Source organism: Choloepus didactylus, chromosome 8 (genome assembly GCF_015220235.1).
Source record: "Choloepus didactylus isolate mChoDid1 chromosome 8, mChoDid1.pri, whole genome shotgun sequence".
Taxonomy (NCBI): Eukaryota; Metazoa; Chordata; class Mammalia; order Pilosa; family Megalonychidae; genus Choloepus; species Choloepus didactylus.
The window spans coordinates 89647171-89658802 of record NC_051314.1 but is presented as its reverse complement, the minus strand read 5'-3'; the positions used below and the strand labels follow the sequence as shown (position 1 = coordinate 89658802).

At 40.4% G+C, this 11632-nt stretch overlaps 1 pseudogene; it reads left to right on the top strand.

The window, feature by feature from the left end:
* The first annotated feature begins 7988 nt into the window (after positions 1-7988).
* Positions 7989-8887, top strand: LOC119542835 (annotated as a pseudogene).
* The last annotated feature ends 2745 nt before the right edge of the window (positions 8888-11632 follow it).

The following is an 11632-nucleotide window of genomic DNA, read 5'->3' as shown; positions in this document are numbered from 1 at the left end:
GGTTTTCAGGATTTCCACAGATAAACACATAGCCCCTAGGGGCATGTAACATTTGTCGAGCAACAAAGTTTAGGGCTCTGTTAAGTGTGTGTAATGGGTCTGAACCAGCGTTGGTCACATTGGGGTTATGACTTAGAGTTGATAAGGGGCCTACCGTGAGGGGCCCGGGCATGTTACAAGGTCCACAGAAAGGCACACTCCCATGCATGGAATGGTTTTTACAGTGTTCTTTCCATTCTTCCCATTTGTTTGGGTTGTTGTGTATTTGTGCCCAATCTGTTTTGGCTAATCTATATTCATAGGGGGTCAAACTGTTCTCACCTATTTTTCACTTCATGTGTGTGATTGGCTATACACACCGCTGAATAATTTAGGTCTCCATTTACTCTGTGATTGCAAGTTATTTCATTGTTATTGTCTGCTAAGACCCAACCTGTTGTGTTTCCCCATATGTTGGAGGGTGGGATTTAGAAATACAATTTTTGTTTCTTGAGTTAAGGTTGATATGAGGGTAATGTTAAAACACGGAAAAGGGTCATCTGAGAGTAAATTCCCTCCTTCTATGGGAATTTCCAATCTAAGTTCTTGGCAACCTTCCTGAGGGAGTGATGTTGGAATTTTAAGGAAGTCACTCACAGAAAAGGCTGAGAATGAGTCAGGGTCTCAGATATGAGGGTTTGGATGACATATCCAACAGTTCTGTAATTGTCCTCCAGTGGCTATTGCCTGTCATAACTTGATTAATGAGTTAGTTTGCCATCTGCTTATGGATTCAGAACAAGAAAGTAAACTTAACATAATTATTAGTATGACAAGCATGGTGGAGAACAATTTTATCTTCCCTGGCTGCATAGGAAATGTTAAGTCTGTCAGGTAATTTACAAAGGTTCATCGATATATAAAAATGATAAGACAGGTAAATATAGTTAAGCCAAGACCAAGGATCTATCATCACCTATCTGGTGGGTCCCTTTCAAAGAGTAGTTTTAGGTCAGTTATGGGCTCACATGAGTATTTTGTAGATGTACTCAGGGGGGATTTGAGGACATTCAGTATTCAGATGGTTTGGTCTTGCTGACTCTTGTTGTTCATGGAGATTTTCTCCCATCTGGTTCTCATAGATTGATCGACTGGCAGGTGCTAGTTTTACTTGGGAATGGTGAATCTGCAGTTTCATACTCTGTAACCTAACAGAAGAGTGAGAAACTAGCAGAACTTCATAAAGCCTATTCCATTAAGGTTATAATCAATCTTCTGGGTGATGATTTTTCCAGGTTTTAAGAAGCACCCAGTCCTGGATTTACGCAACGGAGGGGTACATTTGTGGGAAACATAAGGCAGCTAGAAGCATATTGGTGAATAGCAGATAAACTAGCACTTAAAGATTGTATATATTTTACCGTATCTAGTTCTTTTACAATATGATTGCTTTCTAGATTACAATAAAACTTAGTCTTAAGGAAAGGGTTCCCATATATTTCACAAAGGCTCAACTGGAGTCTTGCTTATAGGGTTTATTCTTACTGTAAGCAGTGCAATTGAAAATGCTCTGTCCCAGGTTAAGTTAGTTTCTCAGCAGATGTTTGCTAAAGTCTTCTTTAAGGTATGATTCATCTTTTCTGTTTTTCCTGTGGATTGTGGCCTCCGTGAAATGTGTAGCTTCCAATGTATTCCTAGGGCTCTGGCTATTTCCTTGGTTACTGTAGCAATAAAAAGCTCCTCCATTATCACTTTGTATGGAATATGGCATTCCAAAGCTGGGAGTAATTTCTTTAAGCAGGACCTTGATTACTTCTGAGGCCTTCTCTATCCTACAAGAAAAGCTTCTACCCATCCAGAGAAGGTGACCATAAATACTATTAGGTATTTATAATTTCCTTTGGCCTTTGGCATGACAGTAAAATTTATTTGTCAGCCCTCTCCTGGGGTTCTGTTCCTCACGTTTGAGGTTATTTTTAGCACACATTAAGCACTTCTGGACCACTGTTTGCATTATTTTCTGCATATTTGGACCAACTATGAATTTTCATAGCCACTGATACGTGGCCTCCCTTCCATAGTGAGTTCCTTGATGTAAATGTGTGATGATCTCTTCCATTAAATGTTCAGGCACTATTATGATCTCTTGTCCATTGCAAAGCCTCCCTTCCTTGGTGGCTCTATAAGGCTCCTTAACAGGGTTTTCACAGCTTATGCAAAATCTCCATTCTTTAGCCCTGTCCAAATCCATTGTAGAATATTGGGGCTTAAATGAGTCCAAGTCCATACTGAGTATCAGGGCCAAGATATTATTACTTGAGGGGAAACATGAGCCCCGGGAGCCTGCTCCATGTGCTCCTACCTCTGAGGCCCCACTCTCTTGAGAGAGTTCAGCTTGTTGCAGTCTGTGGAAATCTACCTGGATAGTGGTAGAAGGATCTGCTTCCTGTATCACTCAGGTGGTGGTAAAACTCAGTGATGAAGTCAAAGAGTGAGGAATGCTTCTAAGATGAAAATGTTGTGTGGGGTGACCTGCTCTTTCTAATGAACTTGACTCTGCAGTGTCTTGTACTTGAAAATCATTTTGTTTATTTTGTTTTAACTTTGCCCCTGAGAACAGAGGCAATATTACATTAATCTACAGGGAAATGGTTTCATGGGCCTTTTCTGGGCCTCCAGTCTGTAGGACTCAATTGTCAATCCATTAGCTCCACCTAAGAGGCATGAGTTCCAGATCGAGGGATGCGCCCAAACTTTCAGGGAGACATTTTATGTCACTTGTACTTGCTGACTGTACTTGAATTACATCAGTTAGTCATAAAAATTTAAAAAAATAAAAACATATTATTGTTTGGCTGTTGCATTTTTGCTGCTTGTTTAACAACTTGGTTGGCTAAATTATTTCCTTTTGCTATCAGGCTACCATTTTTCTAATGCCTGTGCAATGGACAATTCTATTTATTGTGGCAACATAATGGCTTCTAACAGGGCTAATATGACGTCTGCATGTTTAATTTCTTTCTTCCCTGAGATTAATAATCTTTCCTCTCTCTTTCCAAATCACACCATGAGCATGGACTACTGAAAAGGCATATTCTGAGTCTGTATAAATGGTCACTTTTTTTATTTCTCAACTGTAAGGCTCTGGTGAGGGCTATAAATTCTGCCTTTTGAGCAGACGTAGCTGGAGAAAGTTCATTCATTTCTGGAACTTCCTTATTATAGCATCCCCAGCTCTTCAGAGTCCCTGGTCCATGAAGCTGCTCCCATCAGTGAATATCTCTAGCTCTGAATTCTCTAGGAGTTGACCTTACAGGTCAGGTCAGCTAGAAAAGACTTCTTCAATTATTTGTGTGCAATCACTGGTAGGTTCTTCTTGTGTATTGAGAAGTAGAGTTGCCAGGTTTAAAGAGGAAACTGCCTTCAATTTAACATTAGGATTATCTATTAATATGGCCTTGTACTTGCCTAGTCTCCCATAAGTGGGCCAATATCTCTCTTTTTGTTCCAGGAGGGGTATTACACAGTGGAGGATATATACCACAGTTGTCCTAAAGTAAATTTTTTGGCTTCCCACAGCAGATCCCAAGTTGCAGCCACTCCCTGGGTCACTATATCTAATTGCTTAGAGAAATAGACAACAGGCTTTCTTGTACTGCCTACATTTTGTATTAATACCCCAAGGTTTATTCTTTGCCACATGTGTACAAATAGATTGAAAAGTTTCCTTATGTCTGTGAGGCCAAGTGCTGGTGCTGTTAAAAGTTTCTCTTTAATAGTATGAAATGCCTGCAGGCATTCAACGGTCCAATTTAAGGGTTCATTGTCTTTCCCTTTAAAGGCCTCGTATAGAGGTTTGGCTATAAGTCCAATGTTTGGAATCCAAATACGGCAAAATGTGACTATTTCTAGGAACCCACAGAGCTGCCTCCTAGTCGTTGGTATACCCACTCTAGCTTCTGCTTCTCTCCTGTCTGACAACAAATTCCTTTGTCCTTTTGGCAGCTTAAATCCTAGATATTTGACAGTAGGTTGTGAGGTTTGGGCTTTTTTCTTGGAGATCTTGTATCTTCAGTCTGCCAGAAAGTTCAGAATTAGGACAGTATTCTGATCTGAACCTTCCATTGGTGGCACTGGCAATCAGGATATTGTCTACATATTGTAGTTAAATTCCTTCTTGGAGTTGAAGCTCTCTTAAATCCCTTTCTAGTGTTTCTACAAATGGAGTGGGAGTATTTTTAAATCCCTGTGGGAGCATAATCCAGCAATATTGTTGCTTTACATTTGTTTTGGGATCCTCCCATTCAAAAGCAAATATCTGTTGGGATTCTGGGCTCAGATGCACACAGTAGAAGGTATCTTTTAAATCCAGTACCACAAACCAGCAGAAATCCCCAGATAAGGTGGTAAGTAACTGTTTTGGTTTGGTAAAGCTGTTGAAATGCAATATAACGATAATGGACTGGTTTTTTAAAATGGGGATTCATTATCTTACAAATTTACAAGTGTAAGGCCATGAAAATGTCCCAATTAAGGCATCAGCAGGACAATACCTTCTCTGAAGACCAGTTGCTGGCAGTCTGGACTCCCGGCCACCTCTGCTGGTCCTTCTCTCCCAGCTTTCGTTGCTTCAGCTTCTGGCAGAATTCTCCATCTGTGACTTTTTCTCTAAACTTCTCAGGGGCTTTCTCTGAGATTCTTTCAATTTCATCCCTCTTAGCTTCTGTATATGTTTTAATCCTCTTATAAAGGACTCCAGTAAGTGGCTTCAGACCCACCTTGAATGAGGTGGGTCACATCTCAACTGAAATAACCTAACCAAAGAGAATGGATTAAGAGAACATGGCCTTTTCGGGGGTATGTAACAGCTTCAAACTACCACAGTCCACTCTCTGGACCCCCAGAAGACATGTTCTTTCCATATGCAAAATACATTCATTCCATCACAATATCACAAAAGCCTTAAATAATTTTAGTAACAAAGTTAAGTATATAATCTCATCAAAATCAGTTACACGTGTGGTCTGTCCTGGGCAGAATTCCCCTCCAGCTGCAGACCTGTGAAATTTAGAACAAGCTACCTGCTTCCAATATACAAAGGAAGGACAGTCATAGATCAAACGTTCCCACTGTCATAGGGAGAAATTGGAAGGAAGTGTGTCATGGGTCCCAAACAGTTCTGAAACCCTGCAGGACATACTCCATGAGATTTCCAGGTCTGAGAGTCATCTATAGAATGACTTTTTGTCCTCAGGGTTTAATAAAGCAGCAGCCCTACCCTTTCTAAGCACTTATACACTGGCCCTGATCTCTCCAAACACTGGAGTGAAGGCTCCAGCATCTCCAAGCATTAGGGTGATGGCCTTGCTCTTGGCTCCACCCTCATAAAGCAGCATCAGGGTATTGGCCAGACTCTGGGCCTTACCATTCTCAAGCATCAGGATGTTGGCTGGACTCTGCCATCTCCGAAACACAGGCTCAATACCCTCAGAACAGTGTGGTGGTGGCCAGGCTCTCCCCAATCTCTGAGGAATGTTTTTTACCTTCTCTGAAGTCTGGAGCTGCAGCACTCTTCCTGAACAATGGGGCAGTAGGCTTGCCATCTGCAAGCTCTGAGAAAAACTCACCCTTTGGTGCATGGGTGGGCCTGCTCTCCTGTCCTGAGGTATCTTAGCTCTAGACCTCAGCTTCCATGGTCTGCCTTTGAATCATTTTTCTTTCAATCTGTCCCTTTTCTGTTGCTTTTAGTACAGCCTGGCAGTAGTTCCATTCATACAAAAAATATGTAGGTTTCTCGTGCAGCACACAGGAGTCCCAACCATCAGACAACAGTCCTTTCTGGATAACTGCATCTCCAATCCTAATTTACACTGAAATGGCTGACTGGTTTCAAGTTCAGTTAAATCCTCGCATGGGACACTATTCTCGGGGGACACTTTCCAGAAGCTCAGAATTTTCCAAACCATCAGTTTCTGGTTTCTTTGTACCCAAGAGTTCATTTCTCAGCTTATCCCTTTCCTCTCACATTTTAGTATAAGCTGCAAGGAGAAGCCGGGCCATACTTTCCACATTTAGTTTGGGGATCTCCTTAGCTAAATATCCAAGCTTGTCACTTTCAAATTCTGCCTTCCATCTGACCTCAGGACTCAATTTTGCCAAATTCGTTGCCACTTTAAAACAAGGATTGCCTTTCTTCCAGTTTGCAATGACACTTACATCATTTCTGTCTAAAGCTTCAACAGAAGTACCTTTAGCATCCATATTTCTACCAACAGTCTCTTTAAAACCCTCTAGACCTCTTCTATCAAGCACCTCACAATTCTTCCAGAATCTCCCATTTACCCATTTATAAGATAAGCTGTTCCAGCACTTTTGGTATTTGCCAAACTGAGGACCCCAGTTCTTGGTACCAAAATCTGTTTTGGTTTGGTAAAGCTATCAGAAAGCAATATACCAGAAATTGACTAGCTTTTAACAATGGAGATTTATTAGCTTAAAAATTTACTGTTCTTAGGCAATGAACATGTCCCAATTAAGGCATCAACAGGACAATACTTTCTCTGAAGACTGGTTGCTGGCAATCCAGACTCCTCTGTCACATGGCCAGGCACATGGAGATGTCTGCTGGTCCTTCTCTCCCAGCTTTCTTTGCTTCAGCTTCTGGCTTCTCCATCTGTGACTTTTTCTCTAAACTTCTCTGTGGCTTTTTCTATGAGCTTCTCTTAATTTCATCTCTTAGCTTTTGTATGTGTTTTATCCTCTTATAGGGACTCCTGTAAATGGATTAAGACCCACCATGAATGAGGTGGGTCACATCTCAATTGAAATAGCCTAATGAAAAGGTCCCACAGGTTTGCACCTACAGGAGTGGATTAAAAGAACATGGCCTTTTCTGTGGTACATAACAGCTTCAAACTATCACAGTAACATAAAGGGTTTGGCACTACCAGGCGAATCTCTTCCACTATTTGATTAATTGCCCTAAAGTTCTGCATGAATCTGAAACAGGCTTCTGTATAGGTAAAATGGGAGTATTGTATCGAGGTTAGCAAAGTTGAATTAACTGATATGGGAGAAAAACTTCTATTAGGGGCTGTAGGCCTTCCCTGGCCTCTTTTTTTAAGGGGTAATTAATGATTTTAATGAGGGGTTTTTGTGTCAGGGTGAACTTTTACGTTGATCAGTTCAGCATTTCTGGCTCTCCCAGGCATCCTGTCAGCCCATACCTCTGGACTTACCTTCAGGAGGATATCTTCTGGGATCTCAGATCTGTCCATCTAAATATAGTAAGGCTGCTTGAGCAGTACATGCTTGGGAGGAACTTCAATGTTTATTCTTTCTGAAAAGAAGGTCACCTGAGTGTTTAGTTTGGTTAGGAGATCCTGTCCTAGCAGCAGCATAGGGCATTCAGGCATATAAAGAAAGCTGTGTTTTAAATTAACATCCCCTAGTTGACATTCAAGGGACCAAAGGAAATCCCATAAACCTTTCCTTTGGCCCCTTGAATGTCAACTAGGGGATGTTAATTTAAATATCCCCTAGTTGATCTATGGCCCCAGAAATCCCAGTAGTAGCCACAGTCTTTGGGGGGAGAGAGCCATGTTTTTTATTTAAAACAGAGTAAGTAGCTCCAGTATTTGCTAAAAAGTCAATAAGATCATTTCCCACCATCACAGTTACCCGGGGCTCCTCGTGGGAAATGTTGACGTAGGCAGTGGGGTTGTAAAGTGCCCCTGAGACCATCAGTCCTGGTTGCCCACACCCTCAGTGATCTGGGGTTTAAAAGGCTGACTCACAAGCAACTCTTAGTTCCCCGTCCTTTGGGTGGTGTTCCGGTATGCTAAAGCTGCCATTATGCAAAATACCAGAAATGGATTGGCTTTTAAAAGGGGCTTTATTAGGTTACAAATTTATAGTTCTAAGGCCATAAAAGTGTCCAAACTAAGGCATCGACACTAGGATACCTTCACTATAGAGAGGCTGACGGGGCAATCAGCTGCTTAGCGAAGATGCTGCTGGACCTGTCAGAAGAGCATAAGGAGCACCTCGCCTTCCTGCTGTGAGTGAACCCCACTGTGGTTGCCGAGTTTGGGCAGATTGCAGTGGAGTTCCTGAGGCAAGGCTCGAACCCTAAGATCTACGAAGGCGCCGCCAGAAAACTCAGTGTGAGTAGTGACACTGTCCAACATGGTGTGGAAGGATTAACATACCTCCTCACTGAGAGCTCAAAGCTCATGATTTCTGAATTGGATCTCCAAGACTCTGTTTTTGTTCTGGGATTCTCTGAAGAATTGAACAGATTGTTGCTTCAGCTTTATCTGGACAACAGAAAGGAGATCCGAACTATTCTGAGTGAGTTGGCACCAGGCCTTCCCAGTTACCACAACCTTGAAGTGGGCTCCTATCTTGGAAACTGTTTTGCAGCATGTCCTTTCTATTGTACAGTGTATCAGGGACATCCTTCAGGCCTGAGTGTGCATCCAACCCCACCATTCCAACAGCTGTGGTTTACTTGGCAGCTCTTCAACCAGCCCTGTGGAGGGTTCCAGTTTTCCTTTGAACTAGTGCTGAAATACTTACCTTTCTACCTAATTCTTTTGTATAAACTAAGCCATGAAGTCAGAATTCTTTCTTTGCAGGTAGGCCTTGCCCACGCTTTAGCTAAAGCAAAAAGGATGTACAACTTACAAGTGGAAGTCTCAGACCACAGATTAAACCAGCAGTGACTATAAAGCTACTCCTTAATCAGAATGGAGATCCCAGCACCAAAGTTCTGCTGACAGACCCAGCTACTCCACTCCATTTGGTTTAGCAACTGGAACAAGCATTGGAGGAGATGAAAACAAACCACTGTAGGAGAGTTGTCCACAATATCAAGTATACCAGTTTTAAGGTTTTAATCCCTTGAATCATTTGTGAATTGATGATATCCAGCAATTACTTTACAGAATTATTATTTTTTTTAAATCAGTGGTGATCAGTACATTTGGTCAGATGAAATTTAATTTCCTTTAGCGAGATATTGAGGTCATGATGAAAAGCTAAAATAAAGTTCCTTACCTGGTGCTAAATGTGGTCAACTTCTTGATAAATTAAGATGTATTTTGTTTTTTAAATGTGCGAATAGGATTGAATCAACTGGAAATGAATCTACACTGTTCATACATTCTGTATATATGAATGACTATCCTGTTTTGGATACTCCTTTGCTTAACTTTTTACAATTATTTTCTTCCTTACGATCAAAATTTAAAAATAAAATTCATAATGTGATACTATTACTATTCAGAATCTTTCTAGACAGTTCAATCTTCAAACTTTTAAAAGCAGTAAGTACTTACTATATGGCTTAAGTGACTTGTCATGGCTAATTGGTTTAGATAGGACTCAAATTCGTGTGATTGTATATTGCATTTTATCACAGACTAATTCTTTCCCAAGTTCCCAATGCATTTAAGAGACCTGTTGACATTCATGTTTATAAAGTAATGGATGCAGGAGTAATACAAACAGTCCTTTATTATCTGGATATGAAATTGTATCATTTTTTATAGTTTTGTTTGAATAAACTATAAAAGGGGGAAAAGGCCATGTTTATTACATTACATGCAGATATCCTTCCTTACAGATTCAGTTTTTTGTTTGTTTGTTGATAGGTAACCAAAAGGTCTTGGCCTGAAAAACTCAGATGCTCATGCATCTGGTCAACTGATAAGAGTGCAGGGACATCGTGGCACACTTAGGGAGGGGAATCATATGCAAGGTTTTCAGAAATGAAGTTTTAGCCTAAAATGTGTACCCAGGGACTTATCATCAGAGACTTATACCTGTGGAGCAACCTAAGAAGGCCTTTAGAGCCACCCAACTCTAAGCTGCACTCCAAACTTCATCAACACTTACCTCCTAAGAATTTGAGATTTTCGAATTAGAGTGATACCGTGTTTCCTTCTCCTCAGAGAAGAGACTAGCAGGGAACAGAGGCCAGTGGGAGAAAAGTATACTTGATGTTGTAGTCCATCGTTGTTGCAAAACAACTGTAATATCAGATATAAGCAAATTATAATGAGAAGTAATTTCTAATTATAGTGATAACTTGATAAATGACACTTTCTCATATTAACCTTGCCAGCGAAAGAAAACTTTTTATTACATGAAAAAATAGTATATGTCATCGGGTTTAAAAGCAACATGCCTGCCAAGCTTGTATGATAAAAATAGCTCTATGAGGCTTCTTATTTGTCTATATCTGGAAAATAAGCAGGACTGACCACAGCCAAAACTAAAATAATAGCCCTATGTCCCTGCAGAACAACAATTCTTGCACCTCTGTGTCCTCTGTTTTTGCCCAATGAAAACAAGAAAGCCCACATTAGTCTTTTTCGTTTGTATCAAATTCCCCTGGCCTCCTCTCTCTGTACTCCATCATTCTTTCTGTGATATACTGCTTTCTTCAGCTTTTGGGGCCAGGATGAGTTTTGAGCAGTCTTCCTAACTTTTAGAACCTGGGGCTCACCTTTTAGTGCAGGCCTTCTACTGAGCCTCTTTCTTTGCTTGTTTAAACATTCATCACCATAATGGACTCCCCATGCCTTGTTTGTTTTATGGCATGTTTGTTATTTATTGTAGCTTGCTTATGAACATAATCTGTTGCTGATGTGCAGTTACTGTTCTGCTTTACAATATGACCCACATTCCTTAACTCCTGGGTAATGTGCCTTCATATCTGTAACTATCTAAATTTTTATTAAAACTTTTTGGATTTTCATATGCTGATTTTTCAAGATTGGCTCACGCATGTTTAGACAGGTGTCATATCTTTCATGTTCAAAGCCAGAATAGTAACATCTCACCTATCTGAACAGGAAGGTGCACAAGGAAATAAAGACTCTTAAATAGTCAATATATGTATTACAAAGTCTCTATATGATTCACCCATAGGAAGCCACCTCAATGTTTCATAACATTTTAATGAACTTGTTTTGTTATTGATGTTTCCATGCTTGGGCAAATTTTAAGCAGCAAACTGGAAAGGTGGTAGGGATGCCATAAGAAGATAAAATGTCTGTTTTGAGAAATTGAAAAATGCGAACCTGACACTAAAGAGAGTTTAAAAAACCGTAAAGAGTGTGTGTAAAGGATGCATGTATGGGAGCACTTAAAATTCATAATAGTATGTGGCTATTTAGAGTAAGGGTGGATAATCTTGTAAGGAGGTAAAGAGGAGTCAGTTTTAGGAGTTGGACAAAAGCTCTGTGGCTTCTTGTATATCCTCGAGAAATCTTCAAAATGTTGTTTTATTCATTTCTAAAATAGGAATAGTAATAGCTCCTAACTCATTGGCCTGTAGGGAATAAATGAGACCATATGTATAGAATGTTTAACTGATACCAGATTTTAGAAAGTACTCAATAAATGTTAACTATTATTGAAAAAAAAAAAGAAAGGCTGACAGTGTCCAGAACACATCTATTAGCTGAGAAGGCACGTGGCTGGCGTCTGCTCCTCCTTTGCTCCCAGGTACTGGTTTCAAAATGGCTTTCTCCAAAATGACTCTGGGCTTTTGTCTCTTTTAGCTTCTCTCTCAGCTCCTGTGCTTTCCTGCTTGTTCTCCCACGGTGTTTCTCTCTAAGTGTCTAGGGGTCCTCTCTTAGCT